Source organism: Rhinopithecus roxellana, chromosome 7, assembly GCF_007565055.1.
Source record: "Rhinopithecus roxellana isolate Shanxi Qingling chromosome 7, ASM756505v1, whole genome shotgun sequence".
Taxonomy (NCBI): domain Eukaryota; kingdom Metazoa; phylum Chordata; class Mammalia; order Primates; family Cercopithecidae; genus Rhinopithecus; species Rhinopithecus roxellana.
The window spans coordinates 22,666,807-22,694,805 of record NC_044555.1 but is presented as its reverse complement, the minus strand read 5'-3'; the positions used below and the strand labels follow the sequence as shown (position 1 = coordinate 22,694,805).

Sequence of the window (27,999 nt, the reverse complement as noted above, 5' to 3'; positions counted from 1 at the left end):
AAACAGAAATTTAACTAGATGATTTTTCAGGTTTCTTTCAAGTAAAAAGAAACCTAAAGTTTTTCATTTAATCTCTCAAATCAGTGGTTTTCAAAGTGTGGTCTCCTACCAGAAGCCTAGAAATTTGTTAAAATGAAAATTTTAGACCTCACCCTAGACATACTGAACCACATACCCTGGGGCAGGGAGTATAGCAATCTTTGTTTTAACAAGTTCTCACAGGTACTAAAGTTTCCCAACCACTGCCTGGACATATATCATATATTTAATAGTAAATATATGTATGGATAATTTTTCTTTTTTATTTTTCCATAAGTTATTGGGGTACACAGGGTATTTGGTTACATGAGTAAGTTCTTTTTTTTTTTTTTTTTTCTTTATTTATTTTTTCGAGATGGAGTCTCATCCTCTTGCCCAAGCTGGAGTGCAAGTGGTGTGATCTCGGCTCACTGCAACCTCCCACTCCCAGGTTCAAGCGATTCTCCTGCCTTAGCCTCCCAAGTAGCTGGGATTACAGGCGCCCACAACCATGCCCAGCTAATTTTTTAAAAAATATTTTTAGTAGAGAGAGGGTTTCTCCAAGTTGGCCAGGCTGCTCTTGAACTCCTGAGCTCAGGTGATCTGGCCGCCTCGACCTCCCAAAGTGCTGGGATTACAGGCGTTAGCCATCGCACCTGGCCGAGTAAATTCTTTAGTGATTTGTGAGATTTTGGTGCACCCATTACCCATGTATACACTGCACCATATTTGTAGTCTTTCATCCCTTGCCCCGTTCCCACTCTTCCCCCCAAGTCCCCAAAGTTCATTGTATTATTCTTATGCCTTTGTGTCGTCATAGTTTAGTTCCCACATATCAGTAAGAACATACAAGTTTAGTTTTCCATTCCTGAGTTACGTCACTTAGAATAATAGTCTTCAATCTCATCCAGGTCACTGCAAATGCTGTTAATTCATTCCTTTTAATGGCTGCATAGTATTCCATCGCATATATATATATATATATATATATATATATATATATATATATCACACTTTCTTTATCCACTTGTTGATTGATGGGCATCTGGGTTGGTTCCACGATTCTGCAGTTGTGAATTGTGCTGCTATAAAAATGCATGTGCAGGTATGTTTTTAAAATAATGACTTCTTTTCCTCTGGGTAGATACCCAGTAGTGGGATTGATGGATCAAATGGTAGTTCTACTTTTAGTTCTTTAAGAACACTCCACACTCTTTTCCATAGTGGCTGTACTAGCTTACATTCCCACCAGCAGCATAGAAGTGTTCCCTGTTCACCCATCCACACCAACATCTACTGTCTTTTGATTTTTGGATTATGGCCATACTTGCAGGAGTAAAGTGGTATCCCATTGTGGTTTTGATTTGCATTTCCCTGATAGTGATGTTGAGCATTTTTTCATTTGTTTGTTCACCATTTGTATATCTTCTTTTGAGGGTTGTCTATTCATGTCCTTAGCCCACTTTTTGATGAGATTGTTTTTTTTCTTACTGATTTGTTTGAGTTCATTGTAGATTCTGGATATTAGTCCTCTGTCAGATGTATAGATGGTAATGATTTTGTCCCACTCTGTGGGTTGTCTGTTTGCTCTGCTGACTGCTCCATTTGCCATGTAAAAGCTCTTTATTTTAATTAGGTCCCAGCTATTTATCTTCATTTTTATTGCATTTGCTTTTGGGGTCTTGGTCCTGAAATCCTTGCCTAAGCCAATGTCTAGAAGGATTTTTCCAGTGTTCTCTTCTAGAATTTTTATAGTTTCAGGTCTTAGGTTTAAGTTCTTAATCCATCTTGAGTTGATTTTTATATAAGGTGAGAGATGAGGTTCCAGTTTCATTCTCTTACATGTAGCTAGCCAATTATCGCAGCACCATTTGTTGAAAAGGGTATCTTTTCCCCACTTTATGTTTTTGTTTGCTTTGTCAAAGATCAGTTTGCTATAAGTATTTGGGTTTATTTCTGGGTTCTCTATTCTGTTCCACTGGTCTATGAGCCTATTTTTATACCAGTACCATGCTGTTTTGGTGACTATGGCCTTATAGGATAGTTTGAAATCAGGTAGTGTGATGCCTCCAGATTTGTTGTTTTTGCTTAGTCTTGCTTTGTTTATGTGGGCTATTTTTTGGTTCCATATGAATTTTAGAATTTTTTTTCTAATTCTATGAAGAATGATAGTGGTATTCTGATGGGGATTGCACTGAATTTGTAGATTGCTTTTGGCAATATGGTTATTTTCACAATATTGATTCTACCCATCCATGAGCATGGGATGTGTTTCCATTTGTTTGTGTCATCTATGATTTTTTTCAGCAGTGTTTTGTAGTTTTCCTTGTAGAGGTCCTTCGACTCCTTTGTTAGGTATATTCTGAAGTTTTGTTTTGTTTTGTTTTGGCAGCTATTTTATAAGGGGTTGAGCTCTTGATTTGACTCTCTGCTTGGTCACTGTATAGAAGAGCTACTGATTCGTGTACATGAATCTTGTATCTGAAAACTTTGCTGATTTTTTTTATCAGTTCTAGGAGCCCTCTGGAGGAGTCCTTAGGGTTTTCAAGGTAAATGATCATATTGTCAGCAAATAGTGACAGTTTGACTTCCTCTTTACCAATTTGGATGCCCTTTATTTCTTTCTCTTGTCTGATTGCTCTGGCTAGGACTTCCAGTACTATGTTGAAGAGGAGTGGTGAGAGTGGGCATCCTCATCTTGTTCCAGTTCTCAGAGGGGATGATTTCAGCTTTTCCCCATTCAGTATTACATTGGCTGTGGGTTTGTCATAGATGGTTTTTATTACATTAAGGTGTGTCCTTGTATGCCAATTTTGCTAAGAGTTTTAATCATAAAGAGATGCTCAATTTTGTCTAATGTTTTTTCTGCATCTATTGAGATGATCATGTGATTTTTGTTTTTAATTCTGTTTATGTGGTGTATCACATTTATTAACTTGCATATGTTAAACCATCCCTGCATCCCTGGTATGAAACCCACTCAATCATGGTGGATTATCTTTTTGATATGTTGCTGGATTCCGTTAGCTAGTCTTTTGGTAAGGATTTTAGCATCTATGTTCCTCAAGGATATTGGTCTGTAGTTTTCTTTTTTGGTTATGTCCTTTCCTGGTTTTGGTATTTGGGTGATGCTGGCTTCATAAAACGAATTAGTGGGGCTTCCTTCTTTCTCTATCCTGTGGAATAGGTGTCAAAAGGATTCATACCAATTCTTCTTTGAATGTCTGGTAGAATTCTGCTGTGAATCTGTCTATTCCTGGATTTTTTTATGTTGGTAATTTTTTAATTACCATTTCAATCTCACTGATTGTTATTGGTGTATTCAGGGTATCTAATTCTTCCTGCTTTAAGCGAGGAGGGTTGTATTTTTCCAGGAATTTATCCATCTCTTCTAGGTTTTCTAGTTTATGTGCGTACAGGTGTTCATATTAGCCTTGAATGATCTTTTGTATTTCAGTGGTGTCAGTTGTAATATCTCCTGTTTTGTTTCTTAGTGAGGTTATTTGGATTTTCTCTCTTCTTTCCTTGGTTAATCTTGCTAATGGTCTATCAATTTTATTTGTCTTGTCAAAGAACCAGCTTTTTGTTTCACTTACCTTTTGTATTTTTTGTTGTTGTTGTTTCAATCTCATTTAGTTCTGCTCTGATCTTGGTTATTTCCTTTCTTTTGCTGGGTTTGGGTTTGGTTTGTTCTTGTTTCTGTAGTTCCTTGAGATGTGACCTTAGGTTGTCTGTTTGTGCTCTTTCAGACTTTTTGATGTAGGCATTTAGGGCTATGACTTTTCTCTTTCCTTTTCTTTTCTTTTGCCATATCCCAAAGGTTTTGATAGGTTGTGTCATTATTGTCATTCAGTTTGAAGAATTTTTTAATTTCCATCTTGATTTCATTTTTGACCCAATGCTCATTCAGGGGCAGGTTATTTAATTTGCATGGTTTTGAAGGTTCCTTTTGGAGTTGATTTCCAGATTTATTCCACTGTGGTCTGAGAGAGTGCTTGATATAATTTCAATTTTCTTAAATTTATTGAGTCTAATTTTATGGCCTGTCATATGGTCTGTCTTGGAGAAAGCTCCATGCACTGTTGAATAGAATGTGTATTCTGTGGTTGTTGGATGAAATGTTCTGTATACATCTGTTAAGTCCATTTGTTCCAAGGTATAGTTTGAATCTGTTGTGTGTTGATTTTCTGTCCTGATGACCTGCCTAGTGCTGTCAGTGGAGTATTGAAGTCCCCACTATTATTGTGCTGCTGTCTATCTCATTTCTTAGGTCTATTAGTAATTGTTTTACAAATTTGGCAGCTCCAGTGTTCGGTGCATATATGTTTAGGATTGTGATTTTCCTGTTGCACAAGGCCTTTTATTGTTATATACTGTCCCTCTTTGTCTCTTTTAATCACTGTTGCTTTAAAGTTTGTTTTGTCTGATACAAGAATAGCTACCCTTGCTTGATTTTGGTGTCCATTTGCATGAAATACCTTTTTCCACCCCTTTACTTTAAGTTTATGTGAGTCCTTATGTGTTAGGTGAGTCTCCTGAAGGCAGCAGATAGTTGGTTGGTGAGTTCTTATCCATTGTGCCATTCTGTATCTCTTAAGTGGAACATTTAGGCCATTTACATTCAATGTTAGTATTAAAATGTGAGGTACCATTGCTTTAATTGTGCTCTTTGTTGCCTGTGTACTTTGGTTTTGCTTTTTTGTTTTTGCCTTTTAACTTGTACTTTTGTTTCATGGGTCCTGTGTGATTTATGCTTTAAGGAGGTTCTATTTTGATGTGTTTCCAGGATATGGTTCAAGATTTAGAACTCCTTTTAGCAGTTCTTGTAGTGGTAGTTTGGTAATGGCGAATTCTCTCAGCATTTGTTTGTCTGAAAACGACTGTATCTTTCCTTCATATATGATGTTTAATTTCACTGGATACAAAGTTATTGGCTGATAATTGTTTTGTTTGAGGAGGTTGAAGATAGGGACCTAATCCCTTCTAGCTCGTAGGGTTTCTACTGAGAAATCTGCTATTAATCTGATAGGTTTTCCTTTATAGATTACCTGGTGCTTCTGCCTCACAGCTCTTAAGATTCTTTCCTTCGTCTTAACTTTGGATAACCTGTTGACAGTGTGCTTAGGTGAAGATCTTTTTGCAATGAATTTCCCAGGTGTTCTTTGTGCTTCTTGTATTTGGCTGTCTAGGTTTCTCACAAGGCTGGGGAAGTTTTCCTTGATTATTCCCCCAAATATGTTTTCTAGGCTTTTAGAATTCTCTTCTTCATCAGGTACACCAATGATTCTTAGGTTTGGTCATTTAACATAATCCCAGACTTCTTGGAGGCTTTGTTCATATTTTCTTATTCTTTTTTTCTTTGTCTTTGTTGGATTGGGTTAATTTTCTTTGTCTTTGTTGGATTGGGTTAATTTTCTTTGTGTTTGTTGGATTGGGTTAATTTGAAGATCTTGCCTTCGAGCTCTGAATTTCTTTCTTCTACTCGTTCAATTCTATTGCTGAAACTTTCCAGAGCATTTCACATTTCTAAAAGTGTGTCCAAAGCTTCCTGAATTTTTTATTGTTTTTTCTTAAGCTAATCTATTTCTGTGAATATTTCTCCCTTCACTTCTTGTATCATTTTTTGGATTTCCTTGCATTGGGCTTTGCCTTTCTCTGGTCCCTCCCTGATTAGCTTAATAACTAACCTCTCGAATTCTTTTTTGTGTAAATCTGGGATTTCTTCTTGGTTTGGATCTGTTGCTGGTGTTGAAGAGCTTTGTTTTGTCATATTACCAGGGTTGGTTTTCTGCTTCCTTCTCATTTGGATAGGCTCTGTCAGAGGGAAGGTCTAGGGCTAAAGGCTGTTGTTCAGATTCTTTTGTCCCATGGGGTGTTCCCTTGATATAGTACTCATCCCCTGTGAATGTGGCTTTTTGTGAGCCCAACTGCAGTGACTGTTGTCTCTCTTCTGGATCTAGCCACCCAGCAAGTCTACCCAACTAGGGGTTGTCTGCACAGAGTCTTGTGATGTGAATTGTCTATGGGTCTCTCAGCCATGGATACCAGTGCCTGTTCTGGTGGAGGTGGCAGAGGGTGCAATGGACTCTGTGGGGGTCCTTAGTTTTGGTGGTTTAATGCTCTATTTTTATGCTGGCTGACCTCCTGCCAGGAGCCGGCACTTTCCAGAAACTATCAGCTGTAGTAGTGTGGAGAGGGACCAGTGGTAGGTGGGGCTCTAGAACTCCCAAGATTATATGCCCTTTGTCTTCCACTACCAAGGAGTATAGGGAAGAACCATCAGGTGGGGGCAGGGCTGGACATGTCTGAGCTCAGACTCTCCTTGGGTAGGTCTTGCTGCAACTGCTGTGGGGGATGGGGGTGAGATTCCCAGGTCACTGGGGTTGTGTACCTAGGAGGATTATGGCTGCCTCTACAGAGCCATGAAGGTTGTCAGGGAAGTGGGGGAAAGCCGGCAGTCACAGGCCTCACCCAGCTCCTACGCAAACTGAAGTCTCACTCCCATTGTGCCTGCCCCCAACAGCCCCAAGTCTGTTTCCAGGCTGAGGGGGAGATGGGCTTGAAAATTTGCCCAAGGCTATCCTCCTCCCAGCTGGGAGAGAAAAGGGCTTTAGTTCTTCCCAAGCCTGTGAAGTCTGCACACCTGATTCGCTCCCTCCCCTGAGTTCTGGCCAGGAGGCTTCTCGCCCTGTTCAAATTGTTACAAAGTTCAGCTAGAGAATTTCTTTTTCCTGTGGAGTTTTACCCCCTGCTCCTCTGGACACCCTCTGGATGAATCCCTGTGGTGCCAGGCAGGAATGGGCTGCTTGGGGACCCAACGAGCTCCCGGGGCCTTTCTGCAGCTTCCTCTACCCCTGTATGTCCCTCGGTTCTCCAGGCTGACTCACCTCCAGGTAAAGTAGGAAACTTCTCCCACAAACAGACCTTCAGCTTCTCCAGTGGAGGGTGTGTTTGGGAGAAGAGAGTGTCCCTCTCCCACTTCCACCGTTGGGGCACTCACAGTATTTGGAGTGTCTCCCGGGTCTTGCAGGAGCAGTCTGCTTCCTTCAGAGGGTCTGTGAGTCCTGGTTTGTTCTTGCAGTCTATATGGAGGTAAAATTCACAGTGCCAGCCTCTGCATGCTGCTCTGTCTTGAGCTGCAATCTAGTCCTGTCTCCCGACTGCCATGATCCCCTGAATCCCCCATTGTAAGGATTTTAACTTTTACTCTGAATGAGATAGTCATTGGAGGATTTGGAGCAGAAAAGTGACATATCTGACTTCAGCATTGAAAGTATTTCTCTGGGCCAGGCGTGGTGGCTCACGCCTATAATCTCAGCACTTTCAGAGGCTGAGGCGGGCGGATCACAAGGTCAAGAGATTGAGACCATCCTGGGTGACATGGTGAAAACCCGTCTGTACTAAAAATACAAAAATTAGCCGGTGTGGTGGTGCGTGCCTGTAGTCCCAGCTACTCAGGAGGCCAAGGCAGGAGAATTGCTTGAACCCGGGAGGTGGAGGTTGCAGCGAGCCAAGATCCCGCCACTGCACTCCAGCTTGGACGACAGAGCCAGACTCCGTCTCAAAAAAAAAAAGAAAATATCCCTCTGGCTGCTGTGAGGAAAACAAACTAGACCGGCAGGGGTAGAAACGGGGATGAGTGAGGAGGTCAGTGAGTGAATGGTGGCTTAGAACAAAGTGGTAGTGGTGAAAAAGATTAAAGAATGGTCAAATTCTGAGTAAATTATGAAGGTAGACCTGGTTATGAGGAAAGAGCAGTTATGGGGTGTGATAAAAAGAGAAGAATCGGCCGGGCACAGTGGCTCACGCTTGTAATCCCAGCACTTCGGGAGGTCGAGGCGGGTGGATCACGAGGTTAGGAGATCGAGACCATCCTGGCTAACACGGTGAAACCCCATCTCTACTAAAAATACAAAAAATTAGCCGATCGTGATGGCACATGCCTGTAGTCCCAGCTACTCGGGAGGCTAAGGCAGGAGAATCGTTTGAAACCAGGAGGTGAAGGTTGCAGTGAGCCGAGATCATGCCACTGCCTTGCAGCCTGAACAACAGAGCAAGACCGTCTCAAAAAAAAGAAAGAAAATCAAGAATGTCTGGTTCAGACTCCTCCATCACATTCTCTGTTGGGCCTAAGAATTGCTTTAATCAGGCAGCTGCCATTAATTCTTATCTTCTCCTGTTTCAGTCCAGTTCTGAAGATATTTAGCAGGTTGGCTATGTGCTCCGGGAAGTTGTCCTCTAGAGGATCATAGAAAAGAGCTGAAGCCAGCAGAATCATAGAGCCACTGTAGTGAAGGTGAGGCAGCTTGCCCTGATGTGCCCTAAGCCAATCTGATCACCTGCCTCAGAACCACTGCAAGAAAAAAGGATATTCTGAAATTTGAGGCCATACGTGCCCATTTGCCTGCTGAGTGAGCAGCAATTATGGCCCGAGCAGGAAAGAGTGTGACTCCCCTGGTCCCCCCTGCTGACAGTCAGCAGAGACTCACTTTACAGCCTATAGATAATACCCCAGGTGGGGAATCCACTCTACCCCCTTTGCAGGTCACCTTTAAGAAGTGCCTCAGATCTCTAGGCAGACATTTGTAACCTAGAAGAGAGAAAGCTCTGGTTTTCTATTTTGGGTGACAGCTGTATGTTAAAACATTTGCAGACATGTGAAAAGTAATTGATTTTGCTCCTCCCCACTCCCTGTTTTTTGGGTCATGTCTACTAGGATTTACAGTTTGAAAATTCTTGAGAATACCAGCTAATTCTAGTCATGCTTTCAATTGCATCCTTCGGACAACTACATTTCCAGGAAGATATCAGGCAGGTTAAAAGTTTCTTAGCAGATCCAAAAATTGAAAGGGAGAGGCATAACACTTCATCAGAGAGCAGAGTGTACTAGGAAATGGGGAAAAGCCTGTCCCCCTTTAGTCTATTCTGAATCTAATATAACACATCCCATCCATGTATACATAGCTTCCCCAAATTGTCTGGACTAGTGTAGATAACAGAGACTGGGCAATGCAGACATCTCCCAATTCTAGCAATGGTATATAGACCAATAGCAGGAAAAGTAGTTGAGATATAGTCTCACTCCTTTTTAGCTATTCCCACCCCAATGGTGGCACACTACCCCCTAAGAATGGTGGCCACATATGTGTGACAGCTTTCCTAACTCGAGCCTGTCTATGATTGTATTTGCCAACTGGAAGACACCAGCAAAGCTATAGAGGGCCAGTAGTCTGAGCCACAAGCCACCAGGAGAGGAAGTGACCGAAAAAGTAAATGTATTTTCACTAGGAATTCCATTTAGATGGGCCTTTAAGGGATCACTGACTAATAACACTAAAATAGTTCTTCTGAAGGCTATGCTGAGAACTCTACAAGTCATAAGGTAATAATAGTCATAGCTTCCATTTATGGTGATCTACCCTGTACTGGACACTTTACATGCTTTTGTTAATTTAATAATTACAACAACCTTTCAAAATTGGCATTGACACACCCAGTTGAAATATGAGGAAATGAAGGCTACTACTGACTTTGCCCATGTCCCATAACTAATCAATGGCAGATTCAGGATTCAAAGTTGGGCCTGCTGTGCTTGTTCTACAACACTGGATGCAAGTCTCTAGAATTCAAGATTCTTTGAAGCTGCCTCCCTTCTTACCTATCAAACTCTCTCGACTCATGGCTTCACAGTCTGTGTGATCTAATTGAACCTCTATCACCACACACCCTCATGAAAACACCTTGCACACTTCAGGAGGTATATGGGATATTAGTTAAGACTGTAGGCTCTGGAGCCAGACTGTCTAGGTTCATAATGCCTCTTCTGCCATTTACCTATGGTGTGGACTGTTTCTCATCTGTAAAATTGAGGTAATGTACCTATCTCAAAGGGTTGTTTTGAGGATTAAATGAGATAGTATATATAAAGCTCTTAGAATGGTGTTTGGCACATAGTAAGACATCTTTAAGTGTTAAGTATTATTTTTCTTACCTCCTTTCCCATTTCTGTTTTTCTGTTATGCTTTATTTAGAAAACAGTTCCCATCCTTTTCTTTCCATCCAGGTACTTCTTAGCAAGCCTTCAAGGCCTAGCTCAAACCTCCCTCAAGATTTTTCTGACCACAACTCTGCAGTACTTACTTTTGACATATTACCCACTTATTTTGTATTAACTGTCCCTAGCCTAAGCCTGGAACCTAGGAGGTGCTCATTAAATGCTTGTGGAGATGCACAAATTTATAAATAAAGGAGTCTTGTTGCTAGCTCTTTTTTATATGTGAAGATTCCTCCCAACCACCCACCCTGAGACACACACACCCAATTAGGCAATGCAAGCATTCCTGTCCTTTTTTATAACTTCGCTTAACAAGACTTGGATTTCAGGGTGGGATTTTTTTGTCCAGGCAACTTGCTCATTTCTCACTCTCTGGCTGGTCTCCAGGAGACAGACGAACACTAATTTGCTAACACTTTGCCTTCCTGACTAGGTACCTTAGCTTTATAGTGGGAAAAGCATAACTTTCCTCCTTTTTACTGGTCTAAGGACCACTGAGGGATTCAAATTTGAGGTTCTGAACCTTCTCTTCCTAGTCCAATTCCTGGGCCCTCTTCTCATCCCATTCTGTATTCTACCTGGGTAACAGCATTAATTCACATAGTTTTAACTACTGCCTCCATATTAATGGTTCCCATGCACTGCTATGCTGGTAAATGTTTAACCACTGGTTCTCTGTCATCAATTGATGGACATTTGGGTTTTTTACACCGTTCACACCTTTGGTTATTATAAATAATGGTGCTTCAACATCTACATCCTCTCAGAATACCATTTCCTCATCTTTCCTTGGTAATTTCAAATGTCAGCTCAGATATCTGCACCTCCAAAAGCCTTCTTAGGCCTATGCAGAAATTATGGAAGTTTCTACAGTATCTTTTTCCCCTACTCGATACTTATACTGTGATCAAGTGTTTCCCCCACTATACTACAAGTAACTCGAGGTAGAGACTATATTTATTAATCTCTGTATCCCCAGCCCTAGCACAGTACATATCTTGCAAGAAATATTCAGTAAATATTTGTTGAATGAATGAATCAGCTCACTCTCTATGCTCATCTCCCATCTCCATATACTTACACCAGTGACCTTGTTCTGTCAGTTACCTTAACTCCTCCTCAAAACCCACATACACCATTCATTGTCTCTTTCCATTGGTGCTTTTCCTCAGCCTATTGACACTCTCTTTCAATCATTTCGTTCATTGCCACCCTTCTTAAGTGGGTGTTTGGAGGCCCCATAGCCATTCTCTCTCTACCCACTCCTTTCAGAACTCTATAATGCTACTAGAACTCTATGGAAACTGCTCTTTTTAAAGCTTTTCTGCTGCCAAATTCAAGGGGACTTTCTCAGAAGCCTGTCCCCCTTTTGTCTATCCTGAATCTAATATAATACATCCCCCCCTGAACAAACCTTCCCCAAATTCTCTTCTTTTTAGTCTTCCATAATAGGATTCTAGTCTGGTAATTCTTCTGCCTCTCAGGCCATGTCTTCTTTGTTTTCTTCGCTACAGTCTCTTTGGCCTCTCCTCACATTGGTGATGCTTCTCCAAATTGAATATTGTCCAACTGCATTTTTATCAATACTCTCCAGAAAATTTTCCCTCTCTTTATTTCCTTTCCCACCCTCCTCTCACTTTGTTCCTGTAATTCCAGATGTCCAAGAAACAGTCCCATATAAGCTATTCACTTCCTCTTCATCCCCTGAACATTTCACCATGAAATTTGTGAGCTCCCTCTCTCAGTGAGCATTCCAGCCCAACTTTCTTTTTTTTTTTTTTTTTTTTTTTTTTTTTTTTTTGAGACGCAGTCTCGCTCTATCACCCAGGCTGGAGTGCAGTGGCCGGATCTCAGCTCACTGCAAGCTCCGCCTCCCGGGTTTACGCCATTCTCCTGCCTCAGCCTCCCGAGTAGCTGGGACTACAGGCGCCTGCCACCTCGCCCGGCTAGTTTTTTGTGTTTTTTTTTTAGTAGAGACGGGGTCTCACCGTGTTGGCCAGGATGGTCTCGATCGCCTGACCTCGTGATCCGCCCGTCTCGGCCTCCCAAAGTGCTGGGATTACAGGCTTGAGCCACCGCGCCCGGCCCAGCCCAACTTTCTTTCCTCTTTCAGTGGAATTAAAAATGTTGTGTCATCTTTGACTTCCCTATTGCCTTTATTCCTAAGGACCAATTAAACTCTATAATACAAACACTTTTTTATCTCTTTCCTCTCCACCTGTTTCTCTCCAGCCCTACCCTAACCATCCTCTTCTTTATTCTTGAAGCTTTATACTTGATTTGTGCAACAACCTTCCAGTTGTTCTCCCTGCCTCCATCCCTCTCTGCCCTGTTACCAATTCCAACTACCCAATGAATATTACTCAAGGTAAAACTGTAAGCATGTTCACCAAAAGACATGTACAAGAATGTTCATAGCAGCAATATTTTTAAAACCTCTAAAGTTGATATAATCTATCAACAGTAGAATGGATACATATATTGTGATATAGCCATACAATGTAATATTATACTGCTTATGAAAATGAAGGAACTACACCTGCATGCAACAAATGATGGAACCTAAAAATAAAATGTTGATCAAAAGTTCTGGGACATAAAATAGTACATATTATATAATTCCATTTATATAAGGTTCAGTAACAGACAAAAATAATATACGATTATGAGAGTGGGCACACTGGCTCACACCTGTAATCCCAACACTTTGGGAGGCTGAGGCAGAAGGATCGCTTGAGTGCAGGAGTTCAAGAACAGCCTGGGCAACATAGTGAGATCTTGTTTATACAAAAAATAAAAAATTAGCCAGGCATGGTGGCCCACACCTGTAGTCCCAGCTACTCAGGTGACTGAGGCAGGAGGATTGCTTCTGCCCAGGAGGTCAAAACTACAGTGAGCTGTGATAACACCACTGTACTACAGCCTGGGCTACAGAGTGAGATTCTGTCTCGAAAAAGAAACAAGAATATATGGTGATCAAAACAGGATATTTGTTATTCTTGATCAGTAATAGTGCCTGAAAAGAGACACAGGAAGACTTTGGGCAGGGAAGAATGGAAGATAAGTTCTGTTTTTTGATACCTGGTGTGTTCCATTTGTGATAATTTATTGACTTGATTGCCCATGTGCTTTTCTGCATGCACATTAAAATTAAAATCTTACTGTGTCACTCCCTTTCTGAGCTAAGTATAATAGAATGAGCACAGGCCTCTGGCATCTGACAGACCTGAGTTAGAATCTCAGTTCTTCCAGATAATTGTTTATGACCTTAAACAAGTCATTTCATAAGTCTGTTTCCTCATCTGTAAAATGTGAATAATAGTTTCTATTTTTCTTGGTATTTGTAAGGATTACATTGAGAAAATGAACTTGTAGCTTCTAGCATAGGTTCTGGCATAAAAAGTAGTAGGCACTTAGTCAATGCTAATTGCTACAGTCGATGTTGGGGGTGGGAGGCAGGGGATGGAAGTATTCCATAATCCTGTGATTAGGTGTCAGCCTTAGTTGACCTGTTCCTCTAGGCTGTGACCTTTACAGGTGCTTATGAGCTTTTCCTCTTTCTTAGGTGAGACTGGAAGAATAGAAGGGGTTGGAGTGGTCTAACTGCCCTTGCCCATACTGGATAAGGCCCTGGTAAAGTAGTTTCCCTTAAGGGAAGCCTCTTGTTATGGAGAACATAACACTCTGGGCCTACTTCAAAACTGTTACTTAAAATGGGTTGAATTGTGTCTCTCATGTCCACATGGATGTTGACGTCGTAACCCCCAGTACACTTGATGTGACTTTATTTTGAGATACAATCTACACAGAAGTAATCAAGGGAGGTCATTATGTTGGACCCTAATCCAATGAAACTGGTGTCCTTATGAGTTTGGACACAGAGACATGCACAGAGGGAAAGTGATGTGAAGATATAGGGAGAGTGATGTGATTTCTCCAAAGAAGATATGCAAATGGCCAGTAAACACATAAAAAGATGCTCAGCATCATTAGTCATTAGGGAAATGCAAAGGAGAATCGCAGTAAGATACCACCTCACATACACTAGGTGTCTATAATCAAAAGTACAAAAAAATAGCAAGTGTTGGCAATGATGTGGAGAAATTGGAAAACCTATACATTGCTAGTAGAAATGTGAAAGGGTTCAGCTACTTTGAGAAACAGTGTGACAGTTCCTCAAAATGTTAGACATGGAATACTATATGACCCAGCAAACCTACTCTAGGTATTTACCTAAGAGAACTGAAAGCTTAAGTCCACACGAAAACATGTAAATTAATGTTCATAGCAGCATTATCTATAATAGCCAAAAAGCAGAAACAACCCAAATGTCCAACAACTGGTGAATGGAAAAAAAATGTTTATGCCTACAATGGAATCATGTTTGTCAATAAACAGGAATGAACTGCTACTGGTACTGGTACAACATGAATACACCTTAAAAACATGGTTACATGAAAGAATTAGTCACAAAATACCACATATTTTACGATTCCATTCATAGGAAATATACCAAATAGTCAAGTCTACAGAAACAGGAAATAGATTAATGGTTGCCTATAGCTGGGGAAAGGGAGAAGAGGTTGCAGATAGGGAGTGACTGCTAATGCATATGGAAATTTATACATATATATAAAGCCACTACAGATTCACAGGAAGTTGCAAACATAGTACCAAGAGGTCTCATGTATCATTCATTCTGTTTTCCCTAATGTTTACATATTATATAATTATAGTACAATATCAAAACCAAGACGTTAACATTGCTACAAACTGTGTGCATAGTTCTGTGTCATTTAATCACGTGCAGATTCCTGTAAACACCTCAATCAAGATGTAAAACTATTCCATCACTTCAAAAATCTCCCTCATGTTACCCCTTTATGATTATACCTACTTCTTCTATACCCCAAATCCTCATTCCCTGGCAACCACTAATCTGTTTCTCATGTCTATAGTTTTGTTATTTCAAGAGTGGTATATAAATGGAATCATACAGTATGTTATCTTTTAAGAGTGTCTCTTTTTTTGACTCAGTGAAATGCCCTTGAGATGCATCCAAGTTGTCCCATGTATCAGTGGTTAATTACTTTTTATTACTGTATAGTATTCCAAGTTATTGATGCACCACAGTTTGTTTCACCATTCACCTATTGGGCATTTGAATTATTTCCAATTTTCTTTGGCTATTGCAAATAAAGGTGGCATGAACAATTGTGTACAGGTGTTTGCATGGAAATAAGTTTTTGTTTCTTTGGGATAAATGCCCAGAAATGAAAGTTATGGGTCATATGATAACTCTACGTTTAGTATTTTTTAAAATACCATCCTCAGCAAACTAACACAGGAACAGAAAACCAAATACCACATGTTCTCACTTATAAGTGGGAGCTAAATGAGAACTTATGAACAGGAAGGAAACAACAGACTGGGGTCTACTTGAGGGTGGAGGGTGGGAGGAGGGAGAGGAGCAGAAAAGATAACTATTGTGTACTTGGCTTAATTCCTGGGTGATGAAATCATCTGTACAACAAAACCCTGTGACATGAGTTTACTGTGTAACAAACCTTCACAAGTACCCCTAAACCTAAAATAAAAGTTAAAAAAAGAAACAAACAAAGTGTTTGTTGGGAGAAGGATATTGAAGTCTCCAATTATAATTGTGGATTTATCTAATTCCCTTTTCAGTTCTATCAGTTCTTGCTTCATATATCTTGCAGCTCTGTTGTTTTTGCATATGCATTTAGGATTTCTATGTCTCCTTGGTGGATCGATCCTTTTATCATTATGTAATGTCTCTGTCCCTCATTTTTTTCTGTGCTCTGAAGTCTACTCTACCTAAAATTAATTTAGCCACTCCTGCATTTTTTGATTACTTTTTGCATAGTATTTTTTTTTTTTTTTTTTTTTTTTTTTTTTTTTTGAGGTGGAGTCTCGCTCTGTCGCCCAGGCTGGAGTGCAGTGACACAATCTCGGCTCACTGCAAACTCCGCCTCCCGGGTTCACGCCATTCTCCTGCCTCAGCCTCCTGAGTAGCTGGGACTACAGGCGCCTGCCACCACGCCTAATTTTTTGTATTTTTAATAGAGACGGGGTTTCACCGTGGTCTCGATCTCCTGACCTTGTGATTCACCCGCCTCGGCCTCCCAAAGTGCTGGGATTACAGGCGTCAGCCACCGCGCCCGGCCTGCATAGTGTATCTTTTTCCATCCTTTTACTTTTCACATATATACATCATTATGAAGTGATTTTCTTGAAGTTGGTATGTAATAGAGCCTATTTTAGTCTATTTTGTTGATCTCTGTCTTTTAACTGTTGTATAGAGGTCACTTACATTTACTTTAATTATTGATGTATTGGGGCTTATGCCTGCCATTTTATTTTTTATTTTTTGTTCTCTGTTTTTCATTTTTCTGTTTTTTGTTTCCTTCCCTCCTATGGGTTAACATTTTTTAGAATTCTGTTTTTATTTAAATATTATGTTTTTGGATGTGTATCTTTGCATACATTTTTGGTGGTTGTACCATCTATTATATTTTATATATTTATACATCTGTGTCTATCTCTCTATCTTTAAAAAGTCTACCAGTTTGAGTGAAGCATAGAAAACTTACCTCCCTTTATGTCCTTTTGCCCTTCTCCCATTTATAATATAATTGTCTTAAATATTTTTTCTGTATACATTGAGAACAATATCAATGTTATTTTTTCTTCAACCATCAATCATAATTTGGAAAATTCAAGAGGAGAAGCAAAATCTATAGCATTTCCCTATATAATTTTCTTTTGCCACTGATCTTTTTCCCTCCAGATAGTCGAAGATTCCTATTTTCTCATTTTCTTTCTATTCCAAGAGTTTCCTTTAGCAATTTTTTAGGCTATGTAGATCTGGTAGTGACAAATTCACTTAGTTTTTCTTCTGAGAGTGTTTGGGTTTTCCTTCATTCCTGAAGGATACTTTTGTTGAAAATGTAATTTGAGGTTGGCAGTTCCCTTCCAGCTCTTGAAAAATGTTGCACACACTTCCTTCTGGCCACCATAGTTTTTGATAAGAAATTTGTTGTCTTTCAAATTGTTTTTCCCCTATAGGCAATGTGTTGTTTCTCTTTGGCTGCTTTCAGAGTTTTTGTTTTTGTTTTTAGTTTTCATAAATTTTAATGTGATGTGTCTTGTCATGGATTTCTTTGAGTTTGTTATGTTTGGAGTTCATTTGATTCTTGAATTTTTAGGTTTATGTCTTGTGTCAAATTTTGGAAAATTTCAACCATTATTTCTTTGAATACTTTCTCAGTCCCTCCCTCTTCTTTCTTCTTTCCTTCTGAAACTCAAATAACATAAATTTTAGGTCTTTTGTTATAGTCTCATAGGTTCCTGACACACTATTTTTTCTCTCTTATTCAGATTTGGTCATTTCTATTATTCTGTATTCAAGTTCTTTCCTCTGTTGTCTCCATTCAGCTGTTGAGTTCATTGTTGATATTTTGAAGTTAACTGTGGTGTTTTTTACTTCTAAATTTTCCATTTGGCTCTCTTTATATATTCTATTTGCTTGCTGCAATTTTTCTATTTCTTTGCTGATAATTTCTATTTTTTGTAACTTTTTTAAGTGTGGTTATGATTGCTCATTGAAGCATTTTTATGATAATTGCTTTAAACTCTTTGTCAGATAATCCTAACATCTGTCAATGTGTTAGCATCTGCTGATTGGTTTTTATCATTCAAGTTGAAATCTTCTTGTTTTTTTTTTTGCATGTCAGTGATTTTCAATTGAAACTTGGACATTTGAGGTATTATGCAAGTCTACATCTTATTTAAATCTTGTGTTTTAGAAGGCCTCCTCTGACACCACTCTGCAGGTGAAGGATGGTGCCACCTTATTACTTCCAAGGAGTCTGGGACTCCTTGTTACTTCTGGGTGGAGGCAGGAATTTAATGAGACGGTGTTATTCCTTGAATTTCAAGATCCCTAACTGTTTTACCTTTTTTTTTCTGCATTTTTTTTTTTTTTTTTTTTTTTTTTGCACGTCAGTGACTTTCAGGTGGAACTTGGACATTTGGGGTATTATGAAAGTCTACATCTTATTTAAATCTCATGTTTTAGAAGGCCTCCTCTGACACCACTCTCCAGGTGAAAGATGGTGCCACCTTATTACTTCCAGGTGGGTGTAGAAATCCAGGTTTCCACTCAGTATTTGTTGATATCTGGCAGGAAAGGACTTCTTGTTACTTCTGGGTGGAGGTGGGAATTTAGTGCGATGGTGTTTTTCCTTGGGTTTCAAGGTCCCTAACTGTTTTACCTTTTTTTCCTGCACCCTTTAGGTACTTCCAAATTTCTGTCCCACATAATGTTCAGAATTTTTAATCTGTACTTAATTGGAAGAATATGAAAATTATGTCTATTCCATCTTTCCAATGTAAATTTAAATGTAAATCTAAAACATTTTAATCACCTCAAAAGCATAAATTCAGACATTATCTTTTGGGGTGATTAAAAGGTTTTAAATTTACATTTTAGTGATGATTGTACAATTCTCCACATATATTTAACACTATTGAATTGTATACTTTCAATGGGTTATTTTATAATATGTGAATTATATCTCTATAAAACAGTTAAAAATCAAAAAACAAAACACAAACAAAAAGAAGTGAGGGTCGGGTGCAGTGGTTTATGCCTGTAATCCCAGCATTTTGGGAGGCTGAGGCGGGAGGATCACTTGAGGTCAGGAGTTTGAGACCAGCCTGACCAACATGGCAAAAACCCATCTCTACTGAAAATACAAAAATTAACTGGGTATGGTGGTGTGTGCCTGTAATCCCAGCTACTTGGGAGGCTGAGGCAGGAGAATTGCTTGAACCTGGTAGGTGGAGGTTGCAGTGAGCCGAGATCACACCACTGCATTCCAGCCTGGGTGACAGAGTGAGACTCTGTCTCGAAAAACAAGAAAATTTAAAAAATAATAATAATAAATGAGAGGGTTGCTCAGTAGCTAGAAGAGTACATGAGGTAGCTTATTTTTTGGGGGGGTAAATGTCAAGGGGGGCTGCCTCTATTTCTGCCTCTCTATGTTCTCTCTAATTGTCCAATGACTAACTCCAATGTTACCATCTCTATGTCTCCTTATCCATGAAATGTTTCTCCATGGCAAACTAACTTTGTTGAGTGACTACCTCAACATTAGCACAGGCACTATGATAGTCATTATCATATTCAATTATCCCGGTGATACTGTATGGTAAATAGTGTTATTTCCATTTTAAATTTGAAGAAAGTATGGTTCTGTAAGGTTAAACAACTTGTCCAAAGTCAAACAAGTGAGAAGTGAGGAAGCTGAGATTTCTACTTTATCATCTTATCTCCTTTATAGTGTTCTTCACTTTCTGCTTTGCATTACAGACACTTGTCTATTTGTACCATTATCTGTACTAAGTTGCAAGCTTCCTGAATGAAGGAATAATGTCTTATTCACATTTGGATGTTTTGCAGTGCCTAACATATAAGTGTTGTGGTCAATAATGAAATGTTTGTTGAATGAATAAATGGCTATAATAAAGTCCATTGAATGAAAAATATTGTATGGCTAGTGCTATTATCTTCCTCTGCTAGGTAAACAGGAAACCTGAGAGGCCCCAAATGAGTTAGGCATGGAATAAGTGCCACTATTCAGTGCTATACAAATCCTTTGTTGGATATGTTATTTTCAAATATATTTTCCCAGTCTATAGCTCATCTTTAACAGTGTCTTTCAGAGTGAAAGTTTTTATTTTGATGCATTCCAATTTATTTACTTTTTTTTCCTTTGCTGATACCACTTTTGGTATCATGTCTAGGAACTTTTCATCTAATCCCAGATCATCAAGATTCTCCCCTGTGGTTCATCTTTAAAATTTTATGGTGGATCTATGACCTGAGTTAATTTTTATATAAGGTTTAAGTAAACATCCATTTATTTGTCTATGAATGTCTAATTGTTCCAGTACCATTTGTTGAAGACTATACTTTCTCCATTAAATTGCTTTTGCACCTTTGTCGAAAATCAATGACCATATTTCTATGGGTGTGTCTATGGACTTCCTATTTCTATTCCTGTTGTTATCTTTCTGTTGCTTTCACTTCCACAGTATCTTGATTACTGTAGTCTTATAGTAATTCTCTATTCTGTTCCATTGGTCAGTTTATCTATTCAATTCACCAGTATCATGCTGTCTTGATTATTGTAGCTTTATAGTAAGCCTTAAAGTTGGGTAGTGTCAGTCCTCTGACTTTTTTGTTCTTCGGTATTGTGTTAACTATTTTGAATCTTTTGCCCTTCCATATAAATGTTAGAATCAGTTTGTCAGTAACCATTGCTAAATTCTAACAAGTTATTTTTCCAACTTTTATAGTTGGGAAAAATTGACATCATAACAATATTGAGTATTCCTATCCATGAGTATGTACTATCTCCTCATGAATTTATATCTTCTTGGATTTCTTGAATCAGTTTTGTAGTTTTCCTCATATAGATCCTGTAGGAATTTTGTTAGCTTTATTCCTAAGTATTTCATTTTTTTTTTTTTTTTGGTGCTAATGTAAATGGTTATGTTTCTATTTCAAATTCTAATTGTTCATTGCTATTATATAGGAAAGAAGTAGACTTTTGTATATTAACCTTATATCCTGTGGCTTTCCTATAATAGATTGTTAGTTCCAAGAGTTTTTTGCCTATTCTTTTGGATTATCTACATAGACAATTATGTTATCTACAAAGACAGTTTTATTTTCTCCTTCCCAACTGTATACATTTTATTTCCTTTTCTTATCTTATTGCATTAGCTAAGACTTCTAGTATGATGGTGAATAGCAGTGGTGAGAAGAGCATCCTTGCCTTGTTCCCAGTCTCAGGGAGCAAGCATCCAGTTTCTCACCTTTAAGTTTAATCTTAGCTGTAGACTTTTTGTAGATTTTTAAAAAGCTGAGGGAGTTCCTCTCTCTTCCTCGCTTGCTGAGGGTTTTTATTATGAATCTGTGTTAGATTTCATCAAATGCTTTTTTCTGCATCAATTGATATGATCAGATGATTTTTACTTTTTAGCCTACTGATATGGTAGATTATATTAATTGAATTTTGAATGTTTAACCAGCCACGCATACTTGGAATAAATTTGATTTAGTGATGGTACACAATTACTTTTATACATTGTTGGATTTGATTTGCTAATATTTTGTCGAGGATTTTGGTATCTATGTTCATAAGGATGTTGGTCTGCAGTTTTGTTCTTGTAATATCTTTATGTGGTTTCAGTATTAAAATAATGCTGACCTCATAAGATCAGTTAGGAAATGGTCTCTTCTGTTTATATTTTCTGAAAGAGATTATAAAGAGTTGGTATCATTTCTTCCTTGAATGTTTGGTAGAATTCATCAGTAAAACCACGTGGGCCTACTACTTTCTGTTTTGGGAGGTTATGAATTATTGACTTAATTCCTGTAATGGATATAGACCTATTCAGATTATCTATTTCTCTTTGTTTGAGTTTTGGTAGTTTTTTTTCAAGTATTGGTCCATTTTATCTAGGTTATCATATTTGTGGGCATAGAATTGATCATAATATTCTTTTATTATCCTCTCTAACACCCATGGGCTCTCTTTGATTTCTGATATTAGTATTTTATGTCCTCTTTATTTTCTTTTCATGGTTAGCCTGGTTAGTGATATATCAATTTTGTTGACCTTTTCAAAGAACCAGCCTTTGATTTTGTTAATTTTCTCTATTGATTTCCTGTTTTCAATTTCATTGATTACTGATCTAATTTTTATTTTCTTCTGCTTGCTTCAGATGTATATTATTCTTCTTTCTCTAGTTTCCTAAAGTGGAAACAAAGATTATTGATTTTATATTTTTTTTCTATAATCTGTGCACTCAATGCTATAGATTTCCCTCTAAACGCTGATTTTACTGCATCCAACAAATTTTAATAATTTGTATTTTCATTTTCATTAAGTTTAAAATATTTTAAGGTTTCTCTTAGGACTTTTTTTGACTTCTGTATTATTTAGAAGTGTATTGCTTAATTTCCATTTTTTTTTCATTTTTCAGCTATTTTTCTATCCCTGATTTCTAGTTTAAGATTCCAGTGTAATCTTTAAGGATATTTTGTATTATTCATATTCTTTTAAATTTGTTAAGGTATATTTTATGGCTCAGAATGTGGTCTATCTTGATGTTGTTTCATGTAAACTTGAGAATAATGTGTATTCTGCTCTTGTTGAATGAAGTATTCTATAAATGTCAATTAAACTTAGTTGATTGATGGTGCTGTTGAGTCCAACTATATCCTTACTGATTTTCTGCCAACTGAATCTGTCAATGACTGATTGAGGGGTGGTGAAGTCTCCAACTATAATAATGAACTCATCTATTTCTCCTTGTAGGTCTATTAGTTTTTGTCTCACATATTTTGATGCTCTGTCTTTATATGCATATACATTCAGGATTGTTACATCTTCTTAGAGAATATGCCTCTTTATCATTACATAATACTTTTCTTTATCCTTGATAAATTTCCTTGTGCTGAAGTCTGCTTTGTGAAACTAATATAGCTAATCCAGATTCCTTTTGATTATAGTTAGCATGGCATATCTTACTTTATCTTACCCCTTTACTTTTAATCTATTTCTTTATATTTAAAGGTTTCATTTAGACAACATGTAGTTGGGTCTTATTTTTTAATCTACTCTGACAACCTCTGACTTTTAATTGATGCAGTTATAGCATATACATTTAAGGTGATTACAATATAGTTAGATTAATATCTAGAATGTCTGTAACTCTTTTATATTTGTTGCACTTGTTGTGTGTTCGTTTTTATCTTCCCCTCTTTTTCTGACTTCTCTGATTTTAATTGTACATATTTTGTAATTTCATTTTCTCTCCTTTTGTAGCATATTATACTTCTTTTTATTAATAATTTATTAATTTCCTTAGAGTGTACAGTATGCATTTACAATTTAATATAATTTATAATTACTGTAAGTCCACTTTTAAATAATAGCATACTTCACAGGTAATGCAGATGTTTTATAACAGTAATTCCAAATTCCCCCTCATCACTCATAACATTGTTATCATTTATTTCACTTATTGATAAACTACAATCACCAAATACATTGTTATTATTATTTCAATGTGTTATCTCTTAGATCAACTAGGAATAAGAAAAATAAAAGATTTTATTTTACCTTCATTTATTCCTTCTCTAACATTCTTCCTTTATATAAATCTTAGTTTCTGATCTATCTCACTTTAGGATTCTGGCTACAAAATTCTTGGGATTGGGGGCAGTGGCTCATGCCTGTAATCCCAGCACTTTGGGAGGCTGAGGCAGGTGGATCACGAGGTCGAGAGATCGAGACCATCATGGCCAACATGGTGAAACCCCGTCTCTACTAAAAATACAAAAACTAACTGGGTGTGGTGACATACACCTATAGTCCCTGCTACTTGGGAGGCTGAGGCAGAAGAATCGCTTGAACCCTGGAGGTGGAGATTGCAGTGAGCCGAGATCATGCCACTGCACTCCAGCCTGGCTACAGAGCAAGACTCTATCTCAAAAAAACAAAAACAAAAAAAATCTTGGTTGACAGCTTTTTGTGGTTTTGTTTTGTTTTGTTTTGTTTCTTAGTACTTTGAAGATGTTCCTTCTCTCTGAGGAACTATTAACATTTCTTGCAAAACAGGTCTACTAGTGACAAAGTCCTACAATTTTAATTGCTTTTTGAAAGTCTTTATTTCTCCTTCACTCTTGAAGGATGCAGAACTTTAGGTTGGCAGGGATTTTTTTCATTTCAAAATTTAAATATTATACTTCATTCTCTTTTTTCTTGCATGGTTTCTGAGAGAAAGAATGATATAATTCTTATACTTGCTCCTCGGTAGGTAAGGTTTTTTATTTTCCTCTGGCTTCTTTCACAACTTTTCTTTTCCTCTGGCTTCTTTCACAGTTTAGACAACACGTAGTTGGGTCTTATTTCTTTATCTCTTTTATATCTTATATCTCTTTGTCTTTGATTTTGTGAAGTTTGAATATGATATACCTACATGTAGATGTTTTGGTATTTATCCAGCTTGTTGGGGCTCCAAGCTTCCTGAATCTGTGCTTTGGTGTTTGTCATTAATTTTAGGAAATTCTCAGCTATTATTATTTTAAATATTTCTTCTATTCCTCTCTCGTCTTATATTCCCGTTACACTTATGTTTTACCTTTTCTGACTGTTCCAAGTTGTCTTTTTTATTCTTTCTCTTTTGCGGGTTTGTAAGTTTCTATTGGCACACCTTCAAGCTCACTGATTTTTCCCTTACCATGTCCAGTCTACTGATGAGCCCATCAGTGGCATTCTTCATTTCTGTTACAGTGTTTTTTTTCTTTCTAGAATTTATTTTCAATTCCTTCTTAAAATTTCCTTCTCGCTGCTTACATTACCCATGTGGTTTTGCAAGTTGTCCACTTTTTCTGTTAGAGCCCATAGTATTTTATTCACAAGTATTTTGAATTCCCAGTCTGATAATTCCAAAATCTCTGCCATATCTGAGTCTCATTCTGGTGCATTTTTGTGTGTGTGCCCTTTAGTGCTTCTGGTAATTGTTTGTTGAAAACCGGATATTACGTATCAAGTAATAGGAACAGAGATAAGTATGCCTTTAGGGTGAGGTTTTATGTTTATCTGGCTAGGAACTAAGCTCTGTTTAATGTTTTTTGTAGATATAGGTGAACTTCAATTTCCTCTAGTGTCCTTATTTTTATCTTCTCTGATATCTTTGGGTTTGCCTAGCAACTGCTTCCTAAATAGAATCTGCAAGACTTTTTCAGCTGCAATTCACTATAATTATAAAGGAACCCTGTTAATGTGGTTAGATGTGGAGGAAAGTGAAGCCTCCTGTTATCTTATTAGGTATTATCTTTTAGTGAGCCTGTGTTTTTTAACCAATATGATAATCTTTCTTTTTTCATTGAGTTGTTTAATCCATAAACATTGAATATTATTATTGATAAATTGGATTTACGTCTGTCATTTTGCTTTTGGTTTTCTATATATTTCATGTCTTTTCTGTTTCCTTTTTAATGCTTTGTTTTGCACTAAGTGAATATGCCTAGTGTAGCGTTTAATTCCTTTAATTATTTTTTCACTATATTTTTTGAGTTATATTCTCTAGGGCTTACCACATACATCTTAACTTATCAGAATCTAATTCATATTTATACTAGCTGATTTCTAGTATGATATAAAACTATTATTCCTATACCCCTCTATCTGCCCCTGTTCTGTGCCATTATTGTTATATAGATAGATAGATAATATCTATATATATTTTAAAACCAACAATGCAGTGTTATAATTATTATGCTATATGAATTTATGTATTCGAAAGAAGCTGAGAGAAGAAAGGACAAGTATTTTTTAAACAGTTTAGTAGCCTTCTTAATTAGCTATTTGGATTCTTTTTGTTTCTTCTTTTGTATTCAGATTACCATATGGTGTCATTTTCTTACTCCAAATCAGCTTTTTTTCTACCTGCAAGCTTTGTCCTTTTATTATCAAACTGATTGCATTCTATATAAGCCCAAAATACAATTACATGCATACATCTTTTATGTGATTGACTTTTAAGTTGGCTATACTGTTACTTATAATTACCTGCACAATTACCTTTATCAGTGCTTATTTTTTCTTGTGGATTTGAATTTCTATCTGGTATCACTTGCTTTCAGCCCGAGGAACTTTCTTCAATATTTCTTAGAAATCCAGTATTCTAACAACAAATTCTCTCTGGTTTTGTTGATCTGAAAATGTCTTTGTTTCCCCTTCATTTTTGAAAGGTAGATATTCCGGCTACCAGATTCTTGGGGTTGGGGGCAGTGGCTCACGCCTGTAATCCCAGCACTTTGGGAGGCTGAGGCAGGTGGATCACGAGGTCGAGAGATCGATATCATCCTGGCCAACATGGTGAAACCCCGTCTCTACTAAAAATACAAAAATTAGCTGAGTGTGGTGACATACACCTATAGTCCCTGCTACTTGGGAGGCTGAGGCAGGAGAATCGCTTGAACCCTGGAGGTGGAGATTGCAGTGAGCCAAGATCATGCCACTGCACTCCAGCCTGGCTACAGAGCAAGACTCTATCTCAAAAAAACAAAAACAAAAACAAAAAATCTTGGTTGACAGCTTTTTGTGGTTTTGTTTTGTTTTGTTTCTCAGTACTTTGAAGATGTCACACCACTGCTTTCTGGACTCCATTGTCGCTGATATGAAGTAATCTACATCTTCTTTGTACATAATGAGTCATTTATCCCTCACTAATTTTAAATTTTTCTCTTTGTCTTTGAGTTCAACATTTTAACTATAATGTGTCCACGTGTGTCTCTCTTTGCATTTATCTTTATTGGAGTTCATTGAGCTTCTTGCATGTGTAGATTAATATTTTTCATCAAAGTTATGAAATTTTCAGCCATTATTTCTTATATACTTTTCTGTTCATTTCTCTCTCTCTCTCCTCTCCTGGTTCTCCTATTATGTATATGTTGGTGTGCTTAATTGTGTCCCACATGGTTTATCTGCACCTCTGTTTATTGTTCTTCATCCTTTTTTTCCTCTGTTCATATTGCATAATCTTTATTAATCTGTCTTCAAGCTCATTGATTCTTTCTTGTTTCAACTCAGATCTCTTGTTGAATCCATCTAGTGAATTTTTCATTTTGGTTATTGTGCTTTTCAGTTCTGGAAATTCTATTTGGTTCTTTTGTATAATTTCTTCCTCTTTATCGATTTCTCCATTTCATGAGATATTGTCATCATATCTTCTTTTAATTTTTAAGCAAGGTTTTGATTAGTTCTTTGAAGATATTTATAATAGCTACTTTGAAGTCTTTGTCTATTTTCTCAATATGTGGGTCCCCTTAAATGCAGTTTCTATTGCCTTTTTTCTGTATATGGTTCATACTTTTCTAGTTTCTTTGCATGTCTCATAATTTTTGTTAAATGGATATTTTAGATAATGTATTGAAATCAGTCTAGATCCTCTTTCAGGATTTTTTTCTGATTGCTTAATTGCGTCTTCATGACTCAACTGGACTACTTCAATGAAGTGTATTTCCCCTTAATTCAGAACTTCTTCTGTTGCTCCTCAGAGGGTACAGCCTTAGGCATACACACAGTTTTCCAGACCACCAGGCTTGACTGTGGTTTAGCCTGGCTCTGTTTGACAGTCTCTTTACCTGATGTTATTCTTAAGCTTCTGGCTGATCTGATTCTAATAGTATTATGACCAACTGTTAGCTTCTATTAATTTCTAGCTGATTTCTCTATTGTTTTCAACAATGCTCTGCAGCATAAGTTGCTCCACAGTCTCATCCAATTGTAGTTGGGTTCCTTGGTGTTAGGCTTGCTCAGACATGCCCCTGGGAAGAAATTTTACATCACAAATCAGAAGCAGGGGTGTGGAGATGGGGGATGGGCAACGCATTGTTCACTGTATATTCACTCAGATCCTTCCTCTGGAGCAGATGATGTGTGTTTGTGTGTGCACATGTGCACTAGTGCCACCTCCAGCTGCTGACACTGCTTAGTATAGATCTTCTGCAACTCAGAGCTGGAGAGGATGTGATCTCAACTTTCCCTGGCGACTGATTCTACCAGGAATAGGTCTTCCACCCTGGAAATCTTGGCAAGATTGGAGCTACCACTTGACTGTGAACACAGTGAAGCTGCTTTCCCATAACACAGAGATGTGTGGGAAAAGTGGACTATTCTTTTCACCAGCTACCCTGTCTGAATTATCCCTACAGAGTGGGAATTGGGGATGGCAAACAGGCTGCTCCAGGCTGCTTCTACAACTCTGTATAAGCTTCACATAGAACAGAACTGTGGAAAATGGGATATGATGATATT

The 27,999-nt window shown here is 37.8% G+C and overlaps 1 protein-coding gene across 1 annotated transcript in view; it reads left to right on the top strand.

Moving 5' to 3' along the window:
• SHROOM4 (shroom family member 4) overlaps nt 1–18,121 on the top strand; it is a 289,985-nt gene extending 271,864 nt beyond the window's left edge. Inside the window, exon 10 of the transcript XR_004058384.1 lies at nt 18,102–18,121. The gene's annotated coding sequence lies outside the window, so the exon portion shown is untranslated. The remainder of the gene's footprint in view (nt 1–18,101) is intronic.
• Nucleotides 18,122–27,999: the final 9,878 nt, after the last annotated feature.